General features: G+C 43.6%; 1 protein-coding gene across 3 annotated transcripts in view; it reads left to right on the plus strand.

Moving 5' to 3' along the window:
* The first annotated feature begins 1358 nt into the window (after positions 1-1358).
* The window catches only part of SACS (sacsin molecular chaperone), a 66210-nt gene continuing 54699 nt past the window's right edge, over positions 1359-12869 (plus strand). For all 3 annotated transcript variants that reach the window (XR_004325811.1, XM_032496449.1, XM_032496451.1), the window contains exon 1: positions 1359-1684. The gene's annotated coding sequence lies outside the window, so the exon portion shown is untranslated. The remainder of the gene's footprint in view (positions 1685-12869) is intronic.

Consider the following 12869-nt stretch of genomic DNA (forward strand, 5'->3'; position numbering starts at 1 on the left):
AGGCAAAGTCGTCCCCTACGGAGTGCCTGGCACAGGTGATGTGAGCTTCATTCGTCTGGTGACCACCCAGACGGCGCTGTTAGAACTGAGGTAGCTTCTGGAGGGGCAGGCTCACCTCCACAGGTGCCTGCCACCGAGGGCCGGAGTGCTGGTGGCCCATGCAGTTCTATGGTGAGAAACAGGGACACCTCCAGGCACCCTTTCTCCCCAGCAGAAACGGGCTGTCACCTAGTGATTCTGTTAGCATGAGACACTTCTCTGCTGTCTCCTAGGACATTATATACATGTGACTCTTTGAGTCTAAGATGCCAAGGAAATGCCAGCAAATTTGGTGTCTTAAGTGGCAGCCCTGTGCAGGGTCGGTCTGCAGAGAGGCAGGCGGCTCTGGTCTGGAGTGAACCTGACAGTTGGGGGTCTGCTTTGATCTCCCCAGGGAAGCGCTCCAGATTTTGCTGAGCTAAGTTAGGTATTTTCCTCCGAGGTAAAGCAACCCAGAGCTTCAAGGTTCCAGCAGTTCTGGATAAGCCCTACTGATGGAGCAGTCTTGTCTGCTAGGAAGCTGTATTGAGGAGGATGGTTCGCCCAAGGTGGGTGGAGGTGGGAGGCGGGGGTGAGGAGGGGTAGGGGGTGAGGATGGGGAGGGGGTGAGGATAGGGGTTGGGGGGTGAGGATGCAGGTGGGGGGTGAGGGTAGGAATGGGGGTGGGGAGGGAATAAGGGTAGGGATAGGGATGGGGGTGGGTGTGGGAGGTGGGGATGGGGTAGGGGTGAGGGTAAGGATGGGGGTGGTGGGTGGGGATGGGGTGGGGAGATGAGGGGGTGGGGGGCTGTCCATAAAAATCTGCCTTTCTTGGTATTTCCCAAGGTTTCCAAAACATTTTGAGCAACTGCTTTTTTTTTCACCCTTTGGAACCGCACACCCCAATCCAAATAAAATGCAGAAAGCACCTTGTGAGCCATAACCTGCAGGGCAAACGCAGGGTGTGGTACTGTTTCATCAGCAAGCCAGCCTGTAGCTGTTTTTCTAGTTAATTCTAGTAAATTACAGGATTTGCAGACTGGACGTTGCTGGGTCACACTCTTCATTTTCCACGAGGGGGGAATGCTACCAGAGGCGCCTTGTCTGTGTCACAGGGCCTTGGGGCTGCGTGTGTCCAGTAGAGCCCAGGGCTGGTCGTACCCTCCTCCCGAATGAGTCTTTGCAACTTGAAGAGAACAGGCAACGTGCTTACTGCCAGCAGCATCCCCAGCTTGAGCGACCATGCGCATTTTGCAGCATGATTGAAACCTAAGGTTGACAATGGTCCTATCTCTTTAAAAAGAAAAAAAAAGGCGTCTGGGCGGGGAGGGGGTGCTGCTGACTGCGGCAGGGCACCCAGTGGCCTGGACCAGTGGCTGCGGCGGCAGTCACGCTGGAAACTGCTGATGTGACAGAAGGACAACAAAGGCCTGGGACGCGACACTGGCCGGGATCAGGGACTGCGCGAGGACCCGGCTAGATGTCACAGGAGAGGCCGGGAGCCCACAGGAGGCGGGCGCGGCTGATGGGGCCCCGTCCATCTGCTGAGAGCCAGGCTAGGACCCGGGCGCCCAGGCTCTGAGGTCGTTTTCCAGGACTGCTGGTCGTTGCCCAGGGATACTGCCTTCTGAGAGGACAGAGATGCTTCTTTACCGCCTTGTGCCCTGTAAGTAAGGGGTTCCTTTAAAAATTCCCAGTTCGGCTTCAACCGGCTGGCTTGTGGGTGAGCCACCAGCTGCAGCGTTTCTGGAGAGGTGCTCAGACCTCTGGCTTTGTCATTATAATTTCCATTGAGGGTGGAAGGTTTGCTCACAAAGGGTCTATTGCTCTAATATGGATCGTGGGGCCAAGACTCCCAGAATGGCTTCCAGTTTAGTTTACAGTAATTGTCCTCATTTAAATAACATGCCCTTAAATCATTCCATATGTGACCGTTATCTTACGTAGAAATATCTGAAAATCCTGCTTTTAGTTAAAAACATTTTACTTAGTTATTATGTTTTATTTTAATAAGCGATTGTTGAATTCTTAGAAAGAGCATCCCGGTTTTAAGCACCACCATGACAAAAATCTCTTGCTCTTTATCTTTTGCTTACAACAAGGTTGATACCGCAGTGGAGAGTGCTGGGCTTGTTCCTCACGTGTTCCTCTGGGGGCTTTAATATTTTCCCTCCCTATGCAAGGAAAGCCTGTTTGTTTAGTAGAAGGCGGAATGCGGGTCAGCTCATATGCTGCCCTGAAGTTACATGGAGGGGACCTCTCATTGCTCCTCCAATGCGGATGAAAGCAACGGGCAAACTCCTATTTTATCTGTTACTTAAAAAGCAAATCTCCCACATCGTTTTCTTAAGCTGTTCACTGATAGCCAAGCATGTACTAGGTGGATGCATGGTTATCACGTCCCAGTGGTTTTATTTGTGACTAACCAGTTTTCCTTCCCTAATCTTGCCGCAAAGTCTTACTTCATGTCGGGGACAAATGACACCCAGTGTCCTCCTTCCGTGGCCGTCCCTTCATCCTTTCTATACCTCCCCCGGCTTTTTGGCCCATTTTCCCTTCTTTACTGTCGAGGTCAAAGCTCCTTCAGTCTCCCTATCAAACGAATCAAGCCAGATCGTCTGTCTTCCCATATTTTCCTTGTTCCTTGCTTGGTCTGTAAGATCTTTTCCATGACTAACATGGTGTTTTCTATTCTTCACATAATTAGGAAAAGAAGTCTAGTTACAGCCTTGTTTTAAGACCAAGGTTGGCAGCATCTCGTGTATTGCTGCTGTATACTGGATTTGCTCTCAGCAGCTGTGGGTTCAGATCTCAGCTCTGCAGCCCCTGAAAATTCAGTCAGCTCCCGCAGGCTTCCCCGTTCCTTCCCATGTCAGAGATGTTGTTCACATAGTTTTGCAGGGTCGAAATGAGCCAGTGCACCTGAAGGCACCTAGCACAGTCCCTGGCACCATACGGCTGTTTAGCGGGTGTTCTGTCCACCCATCCCCGGGCTGCAGGCTTGAGTGGTTTCTCGTGCCTTTTCCCTAAAGGAATGAATGTTGAAATGGTCTTTTGACCGAGTGCTTCTTAAGCAGCACCGAGTACAAAAAATGTGTTCAATACTTGCTAGGGACTCCTCTCTTAAAGTAGGACTGCTGATTTTCACGTGGCCGCAGGAGTGCGCTGCTGGAGGGGAAGGCCACCCCTCTCCGTCTGCCTCCTATTAAACCCTGCGTGACGGCAGACTGGAGGACGATATTGACTGTCCTGCCCTGAGTCCAAGGGAGTGAGGACCACTAATGGGCCCCGTGCAGAGAGTGCCAAGCTGGAAATGGGAACGGTTCCCGTGGCCGTTCTGATCTTGGACGACCTGGGTGGTAATTTGCTTTCTGTATTGCCAGTCCTGTTACTATTTTAGTTTGTGTTATATGTCCCTTTCTCCTTGTCGACTTTGCGTCCCTTAAGTGCTGCGCGTAGCACATGGTGTCAGATTTAGGTTGAGGATGGAGCCGCCATGCCAGTGCCTAAGGGAGCCCGAGGAAGTGGGAGAAACAGGGGACCCCTGGACGGGGACCAGGGGCGTGGCTCCACCTGGGCCTCGGCTCCTCTTCGTGCTGATTGGAAAGTCGTGTAACTTCATCTTTAAGAGAGGGGCTACAGCGCAGGGCATCTTTAAATTTCCTGCAAGGCCTGGTGCACTCAGTTTATGGCAGTTATTCGATCAAATACCGCATTTCACGTATGTTGTCTCTCCATTCTCACAACAGCCTGATGAAACAGGCAGCCCTGTTTTGCAGATTATAAAATGTCACATTAAGAGAGAGCAGAGCCCCAACCGTTTCTTATTTGTGGAAGGAGGGGTCTACTGGATGGCGCCTAAGTTTGCCTTTCTTACTGCACATCAGTGAGCGCTCCAGCTGCCGACCCTGAGCGGTGGTCCCTGCACCAGTGTCCCTCTCGGGGGTCTCAGGGCACAGTCCATGGTGACGTGAAGCCCAGGACAGCTTCTCAGTTTGTAAGGGGGATCAGTGGTCCACTCGCAGCATCATTCCATCCAGACGAGCGTTCCTTTTCAGTATCTGCTCTGGATTCAGCCAAGAGTCTATCACCCAGTAAAGAAATTGTGGCCTCTGCAGTTCACAGGTCCTGTTCATGTGTTCTGAGATGACAACATTTAAAAATGATTCAAAGCCACCTGAATATTTTTATGGGTGATCATTTGAACTTCACAGATCTTACTTCATTAAAGTATTCAGTGCCGGAGAAGAGTTTGAATTTGGGCGTATCTGGACTTTGTGCGCTATTTTAACGTAGTATTAGAGGTTTAGTCCTTCTCTTTGTTTTCAATGCAGTGATGAATTTAACCATTAAAAAAAAGTTCTAACAGGGTTACCAGATAAATTACAGAAACTACTGCAGAAGATAAACAAATGCTAAGAAATTATTTGTTATTTACTTGAAATTCAAAGTTAACTAGGCATAATTTTGTGAAATCTGGCAACCTTACATAAACAGAACCTTAAATAATAGTTACTTTGAGTGTAAAGATCTTAACTTGTTAGGTTTTTAAATGTAAAACATAAATTACATCTAGAGTTTATTTATTTAATGGAGGGACTGAGGATGGAACCCGGGACCTTGTGAACGCTAAGCACACTCTCTGCCCCTGAGCTACACCCTCCCCCTAAAACATAAATTACACCTAATCCTTATCAGTGTCCGATAATACGTGAAACATCTCACGGGCTTTATGTACCGATGCTTTGGTCTATTACACGCTGACGCGCAGTGACTGTCCTAAGGAAGTGCTGATCCTGAGGAAAGGCTGCTGTCCCACTCACCTTCATACTCCCCTGGGGCCCTGCTAATGCGTGAAAAAAATTACCTGGGATTTTAAATTTATTTCCTTGGAGTTAGGTAGACGTGGTTTTGAAAACTGGCTCTGTATCATGGAGCTCTGTTACTTCGTCTCTTGGAAGCTCGGTTTCCTCCTCCTTAAGCAGGACCGGGAATAGCTCAGCGGTTCCCACCGCTGGGGTCAAATGGCAGGTGTGCAAAGCCCCCACCAGGCTCCCGAAGAAACTGTGATTTTCAAGCGAATGAGTGTCTATCAAAAAGCCAGATAATAATAATACTAGATAATATCAAAAGAGATGAATTTCAATCATAGAATCTGTTTTTAATATAGTATCATTTTTTAATTGAAGGACAGTTGATTTATAATGTGTTGGTTTCTGGGGTACAGCACAGTGATTCAGTCATATATATATTCTTATTATTTTTCACATTCTTTTTCATTCTGGGTTATTACAAGATATTGATGATAGCCTCCTGTTTTTAATATATTATTTTTAAAAGCTTTATTGAGATATAATTCACATACTATACGATTCACCCATATAGTATATTACTTTTATGTAAAATTTCATTTTTGAAGATAAGTGAGCTTTCAAAGGTAAACCTAAAAGTCTGAGGAGTTTGTTCCGGTGCCAGTCCCTCCAGACCCCTGCCTCCAGCAGTTAACAGTCCTCGTTGACCGACCAAACGCTGAGGTTTAGATCAGCTTTGTTCAAGATGCTCTGTAAAAGCATACGTGTCTTTTATTACTTGGAAATTGGCCATAGTGAGTAAATTATTCATTCTTTATTGAGTACCTTCTGTATCCATGGTCCTGCCTCTGACCAAGAAGGGGCAGCAAGGAGAAATAACACATTCCTGAGGAACTTTCAGCAACACAGACACGGAAGAGTTATACAACGCAGAAGGGATTTGGAGCGCGGAGGGAATAATTCACACTTATTAAATCTCGGATACAATATCTTTTCTGCTGTACGTTTTACTTTACACACACACACGCATCACTCACCTTCATTTTGGGGCTCTGTAAAGTGCATTTATGTAAATCTTCAGCTTGGTCTATTGATTTACAGGGTGAATTAATCTGACTTCTCCATTTTGCAAAGATGCCATCTTAAAGTCTTTGCTGACTCATGCTTTGTTCTGACATTAAGGAGAGCAAGACCGTTTTTCTGAGGGTAATGCCAGAGGAGGTTTTCTGGGGCCCGAGGTCTGTCTGTTTTGGCTCCTTGTTCCTGTAGTGTGAGGGACTTTCATGGGTACATTTTCAGCACATCACGGAGGATTTAGCTGCCTCTAAATTTGTTTGATCAAACGTGATGAAAGGTAATGTTGAGTTTTAATTCCCATCTTTAGGGGAACATGTACCCCATTTGCAGGAGATCACTAAAGCCGATTCTGGCTCTATTGTTTGCTATAAAATGCATGAAAAGACTGTTTCTAGGGAAACTGCATCTGCTGCAGAGGGTGGCCCTGTGAACCAGGGGCACAGAGAACAGCGAAGGAGGAGGGGGCACCCGAGGCGTCCCTGTTTCGTCCGGACACGGCCCTGGTCACACAGTGGTCATGGTTTAAGCCTGGGGTGTCCAGGCTTAACGTTCACCTTGGTGAGTGGATGGAGCTGGCGTGTTTCTCTCCTGCTCTGTAAATGACGTCATGTATGTGCCAAGTCTGCCTGCTCCGGGGGAAGCCCAGGTTGCCAAGATAGGGCGTCTCTGCTGGGAAGGTCAAGAAGTCTTGGATGGATGGACACACTGTGCTCGTATGAGCCGCGGGCAGTGGCTTCAGGCGTCAAAGCCAAATGCGTGGACTCCGCAGCTGGACAGCCAATCCCGTTCCCCAATAGCGATGATGGTTTGGCTCCTGAAGTGTGAGAGAAAGTCGAGAATCAGTGGGCAGAGAATGCTGTGAACATCCCATGGCCCTTTATGATGTGCAGGAGAATATTCCACGAGCAAAGAATGGCTGCTCTTATGGCAACACTTGCCTGCAGGTGATTAATAGAGCTTTTAGACAGAGTGGAGGCTGGTCCACTCTGGATGAAGTGGTCAGCGGATGGGACAAGTCAGCCCCGGGTTGCAGATGGGGAGGGCTGGGCACAGAGAGGGGATGTGGCCCTCTCCCCCAAAGTGATGCAGTGGGAGCAGCTTCCTTCCCGATGGGGGAGAGTATGGGCATAGAAGGAAATAATGTTTGAGTGCCTGCATTGTGTCTGGCACTCACTAGTAACACTAAGGTAAGAGATGGGGGTGAAGGACCTCACTTTAAGTCCCAGCGTGAGATGGTGCTTAACTTTGTAGGACACCAATTTCCTTATCTGTGCAACGGAATGAGCAGTTTCCTACCAAATCACTAAGCTGTTATGAGACTGAAATAAGATAATATCTATGAAATCACTTTAACAGGTTAAAAATACTGCACGTCCACAGTCTTGCTGAACTGAGTTACAACTTTACAATCAATAGCATTTCAACGATACACAAAATTTAGAATGTGCTGATTTTCTTGGGCATGTTAATGAACTCTGTAAACATAAAATTATCATGAATGCAATAAGAACAGATTTATCATATAATGATTGATTGGATTGTCTTGTTGAGGAGTTGTCAAATTTATTAGCATGGATAGTTTGAAAGTTCACATTTCTTATTTTTAAAATTGCATCAGACTGCTGTTCAATCATATTAGATGCCATAAAAAGGTTACTAGCTTTTATCTTCCAGGCAATGTCAGTGTTAAGGATTTATAAAAGTAAATGTGTGATGTATTGAAGCTCTCAAAAATGGGTGCATTATCAGGCAAAGATTTATACATGAGATGCATAAACCATATAAGAATAAAAATCCTGTATGGTGTTAATCATATAATCAGTAAGGAACAAAAACAAAAAAGAAGTTTAAAACTATAAAAATGAAATAGAATTAAACATATACTTAATTTTAAGCAGAGATGTGCTCATATAGCTACATATTTAGAATGTTTACCCATAGCACACCAAGAAATAGGTATTTGCTGAACTGAATAAAGGTGTGTGATACTATATATAAAATAGATAAACAACAAAGTCCTACTGTAGACCACAGGAAACTATATTCAATATCTTATAATAACCTATAATGGAAAAAAATCTGAAAAAGAACATACATATATATACACACACACATACTTATATGTATAACTGAATCACTATGCTGAACTCCTGAAACTAACACAACATTGTAAATTAACTATACTTCAATTAAAATAAAAGGCATGACCCCTCATGTAACACCAAGCAATTAAAAAAAAAGGTTTGTGGGTGTGTGTGTGCATGTGTGTGTGCGCGTGCAAGAGAGAAATCATGTACTGGGGATTAAAAAAAAGACATAATATTTCTTTTGTCTGTGTATTTTGACCTTGAATCAGTACAAAGCAATCATGAGAGTAAGTAGAACATACGTAATGGAGGCTGTGTAAATGTTGATGTAGTCTACACACTTCAGCGTCATTACATGAAAGCAGCCTGGTTTATTGTTGAGGTCCCTGACCCGGGTGCTAGAGGTCTGCTGGGGCTGTGTCATGTCCTCATTGTGGCCCTGTGGTGGCTCTGTGACGGTGTGCACACCCTCACACTTGGACTGCAGAGCTCACGCCTGTAAACTGACATGGACAGGTCCCGAGGACTTCTGTCCTCTTGCCCCTTTCTCTGTGCCCTTACGGTGGGGGCACATCCTCCAACCTCTTTAGGCTTTAGACTCTTACCTGCAAAATGAGGAAGCCATCTGGTCTACCTCCTTCAAAAAGTCATCTTGAGGATCACATGAAACAGTATGTGATTGTAAAGGATTGCACACGTGTATGGTACTGTCGAGGAGGAAGAAATTTTCCTCAACCCTCTGAAGTTCTGCTGGCTGGTCTGAGGATTAAATGGACATGAGACAGAATAAGATGAGAAATACAAATCTGCACGTGATAGAATTGCATAGAACTTTAGACGCATACAAGTGCATATAAAACTGGCAAGATCTGAGTAAGATTTGTGGATTGTACCGATGTCAATTTCTTGGTTTTGTGATAGTTATTAGGTTTTCATTGGGGGAAACTGGGTGAACAGTACATGGAATCTCTTTGTACTTCAACTTACTGTGAAGCTATAATTATTTCAAAATAAAACAATAGTAAAAAAAAAGAAAAAGAAGAGAAAAATCAAACAAAATGTTACCAACATGTGTATATGGAGAGTCAGGAACTGAGTAACTCACTGAAATGGCCAAAGCCATCCCCTTAAATATCATCTTTGGCTAAAGGCAAGAGGGGATATTGAGAGTAATGGTTTGGGACTTCAAAGGGGAGGAAGGCAATTTACAAGAGGCTGGAAAAGTGAAGGTTTGGTGAACAACTGTTGGCTGGACCAGGCAGGGACAATGGGACACGGAAAGGAATTGTAGCAGACTTTGTAGGCCCCCCATCCACACGACCAGTTCACGCTACAGTGATCTAAGCTGATGGCATCCTCCCTGAACAGGGCTTCTGCATACTTTTAGGCAGCTAGCAGGAAGGTCAAAGGTTCGTCCTGAGTCTTTGGGGCCTTAAAAATAATCAGCCTAACTTAATTCTCATGTCAAAGAGACACCGTTTGGGATGGCAGATTTTGCTCCCCTGTAGCACTATTATTTAAGTACCACACACAGAACTTTATGCTTGTGGGGAGGGATTTACGGATCTTTGGAGCCCTGGCGAATACTTTGGAAAGCTTGGGGAGTAAGCTCTCAGGGGGTGTTTTGTAGGGAGCTGGACACTTGCCCTGGGGGCAGAGAGGGCACGATTGGTGTTTAAGGAAGGAGTGGGTGCTATTCAAGGAGGCACCAAAAAGGTGAGGCCGTGCCGTGAGGGGGTGGCCTTTTTTGCAAATCCCTTCTCTCCTGCCTCCCTCTCCATTTCTCTTCCTTCTTTCCTCCTTTTAAAAACCTTATTACATAGACTCTATTATTCCATCTGTACCTCACTCTTAATTGACAGCCAGTATGATCACAGATGAAAGATGTTAAACATACCACTTCAAGCAGATGGCATCATAGACTCTTCAGCATGTTGCAGACATATTTGCAACATTATCCCATGTAGGGGACGTGATTTATAACACACATTTAATGTTTAGCATTTCAAATGGAAGTACATTATGCCTACAAAAGCATATCTGCAAGTTAGTCTTTTGCCCACTTTTCTTTGAGGCTATTTCCTTTTTTATCTTCAAAAGCACGTCAGTGATTATATTTGTGACAAATGTATTCTCCTGATTTACGTAGCTTGCTTTAGGTGAATGGAAGTTCTTTATTTTAATGTGATTTGAATGTAACCATCTTTTCTTCTATGGTTAGTACTTTCTCTTTGTTGTTTAAGGAGTTCTCTCTACCCTGAGGTTGTAAAGATATTGGGTTATATTTCTTTCTAAAAACTTTAAAGTTTGATTTTCTTACTTATGCCCTTAATCATCTGGAATTGACACTTGTGTGTGGCGTGAGGTGTAGAAACATTTATGTTTCTAGGTGGTTAAGCACTCGTCCCAGTAAGGTTTTGAATGGCCCAGCTTTCCCCAATGAGCGCTGCAGACACCTCTGTCACGTGTCACGTCTGCGTTCACGCGTGGATCCGTCCCTGAGCTTTTTGCTGTTTGGGTGTTCCTGTGGGGATTCCATGCTGACTAAGTTATGACAGTTTTATGTTACAGTTTGCGGTTTAGTAAACAAGTCTTCCCCTCATTCTTCTGAAGGAGTATCTTTCTTTATTCCTGTCCCTTTGTTCTTCCATAAAACTTTTAGAATCTCAGGTTTTGTTTTGAAAGGGAATGCCTTTGAATTACAGACCAGTTTGAAGAAAGCTGACGTCTCGGTGGTGCCGACCCTCCCTGCCTGCTATGAACATATTTTTAGAAGGGCGTCTTTTGTTCAAGTGTATAGATTTTCTATCTAAAATTTTTATACACCTTCTTTTGTTATAATTATTCCAACTATTATCAATGATTTTCTTTAAAAATACCTTTTTAAGAAAAAAGTTTGCACAGAAGCAGACTCGCAGACATAGTAAACAATCTATGGTTACTGGGGAAAGGGGGTGGGAAGGGATAAATTTGGGAGTTTGAGCTTTGCAAATGCTAGCCACTATATATGAAAATAGATTAAAAAACCAGATTTCTTCCGTATAGCACAGGGAACCATGTTCAATATCTTGTAACACCCTTTAGTGAAAAAGAATATGAAAACGAATGTATGTGTGTATATGCATGACTGAGACATCTTGCTGGACACCAGAAATTGACATGTCATAACTGACTGTACTTCAGCATAAACAACAGAACAGAAAACCCACGCTGGTATGTAGAAGTGCAGTTGAACTTCCGTCAGCAACTTTGGTAAACCCTATCATTAATTCTGCTCATTTGTCTGAAACACTTTTCGAATGTTCCATCTGTGAATGGGGACAGCTTTGTCCTCTCTCCCCCCGCCCCTCCTGCCTTTCCTCCTTTTTTGTCTTGTCCTGGTAGCACCTCCAGGGAGATGTTTACTAGAAACGGACACAGTCCAGTATGAAGTTTGCCCATTACAGACATTCCCACTCACTTCCTATTTACTAATAGTTTTAGTTTTTTTTTTCCATTTTTTTTTAGGTGGTGGGTCCTTAACAGATATTTAATTTTATCCTTTGATAAATCCAATCAATTTGGCCATAAAGTAGTATCTTTATTATACTGTAGATGCTACGTTCAACTTGCTAATATGACCTTTGAATTTTCGCATCTTTATTTGTTCATGAGTGAGATTGGCCAGTGGTTTTCTTTCTCATATGGTCCCAAGCTGGTTGAGATCATTAGATTTGGGAATATTATCAGACTGATGAAATTATTTGGGCATATTGTCTGTTTCTATTCTCTGGTAGAATCTGTAGGTTTTAGATTTACCTGTTTATTGAGCATTTGGAACAATTCAACAGCAAAATTGTCTAGCCTAATGTTTTCCCAGTGGGGAGATTTAAAAATATCAGTGATTGAATCTACTTAATAGAATTGACTTATTTCTTGAATTGGCTTGGTACTTTACATTTTTTCCAAGAATTTATCCATTTTCAAAATTTGAAAATTCATTACCTTGAAATTTTAAAATAATATTCTCTGATCTTTTTAATGTCTAATGCATCCCATTTTTCATCCCAATATTTTTTTGAACTTGTTTTTATCTTGATCAGTCTTGCGACAACTTGGCCAATTTTATTAGTCTTTTTAGAGAACTACTTTTGTTTTTGTTGATATTTTCCATTGTATCTTTGTTTCCCCATTTCATTAATTCCACTAATATCTACTCTCAACCTTATTTTCTTTGGGTTTATCCCCATTATCTTTTTCCTGAGTTCTTGAAATGGTTACTTAATTTTCAGCCTTTCTTCTTTCTGAATGGAATTATTGAAGGCAATAAATGCCCCATGAATTTACTAATCCCCATTTATAATGAAGAAAGAGCAAGTCAAAGACTTAGTGCTTTTCATGGACACTTGTTTTCAACCAGAATTTTATAAGATTCCTTTTGTATTCCTTTTATGTATTTTTAGAGTTACCTTCTATTTGTGGAGCATGGTACTGGGTTTCCATTTATACTGTGGATGGAAAGTTTCCTTTTATAATACATTTATTTAAGTAGAGAGTCAGTTTAAGAAAAAACATTAGGTAAATAATCAAGCAGGTGGCACACAAATAGGCCAAAGATCCCCGAAGTGATATGTTGCATCTCAGACATGAGGCAGGTTAGATGACCACTGTTTGGAACTTTAACTTGGGAAACTGCTGTTCCAGGTAACACGCTGCCTTCTTTTATCCATGTGTGTGGTCATTGGCATATATGGTTGTTCAACCACAGGGAGTGGTTTCTGAGCAATCAGAGGATAAGACAGGTCCTGGGGACATGCATACGTACAAAGAATCCAGTGTCCAGAAAAGTACAATAGTTTATGGAATTCTAGATTGTGGGTTAAATGTTCGTAGTAGA

This window comes from Camelus ferus, chromosome 14, assembly GCF_009834535.1.
Source record: "Camelus ferus isolate YT-003-E chromosome 14, BCGSAC_Cfer_1.0, whole genome shotgun sequence".
NCBI lineage: Eukaryota > Metazoa > Chordata > Mammalia > Artiodactyla > Camelidae > Camelus > Camelus ferus.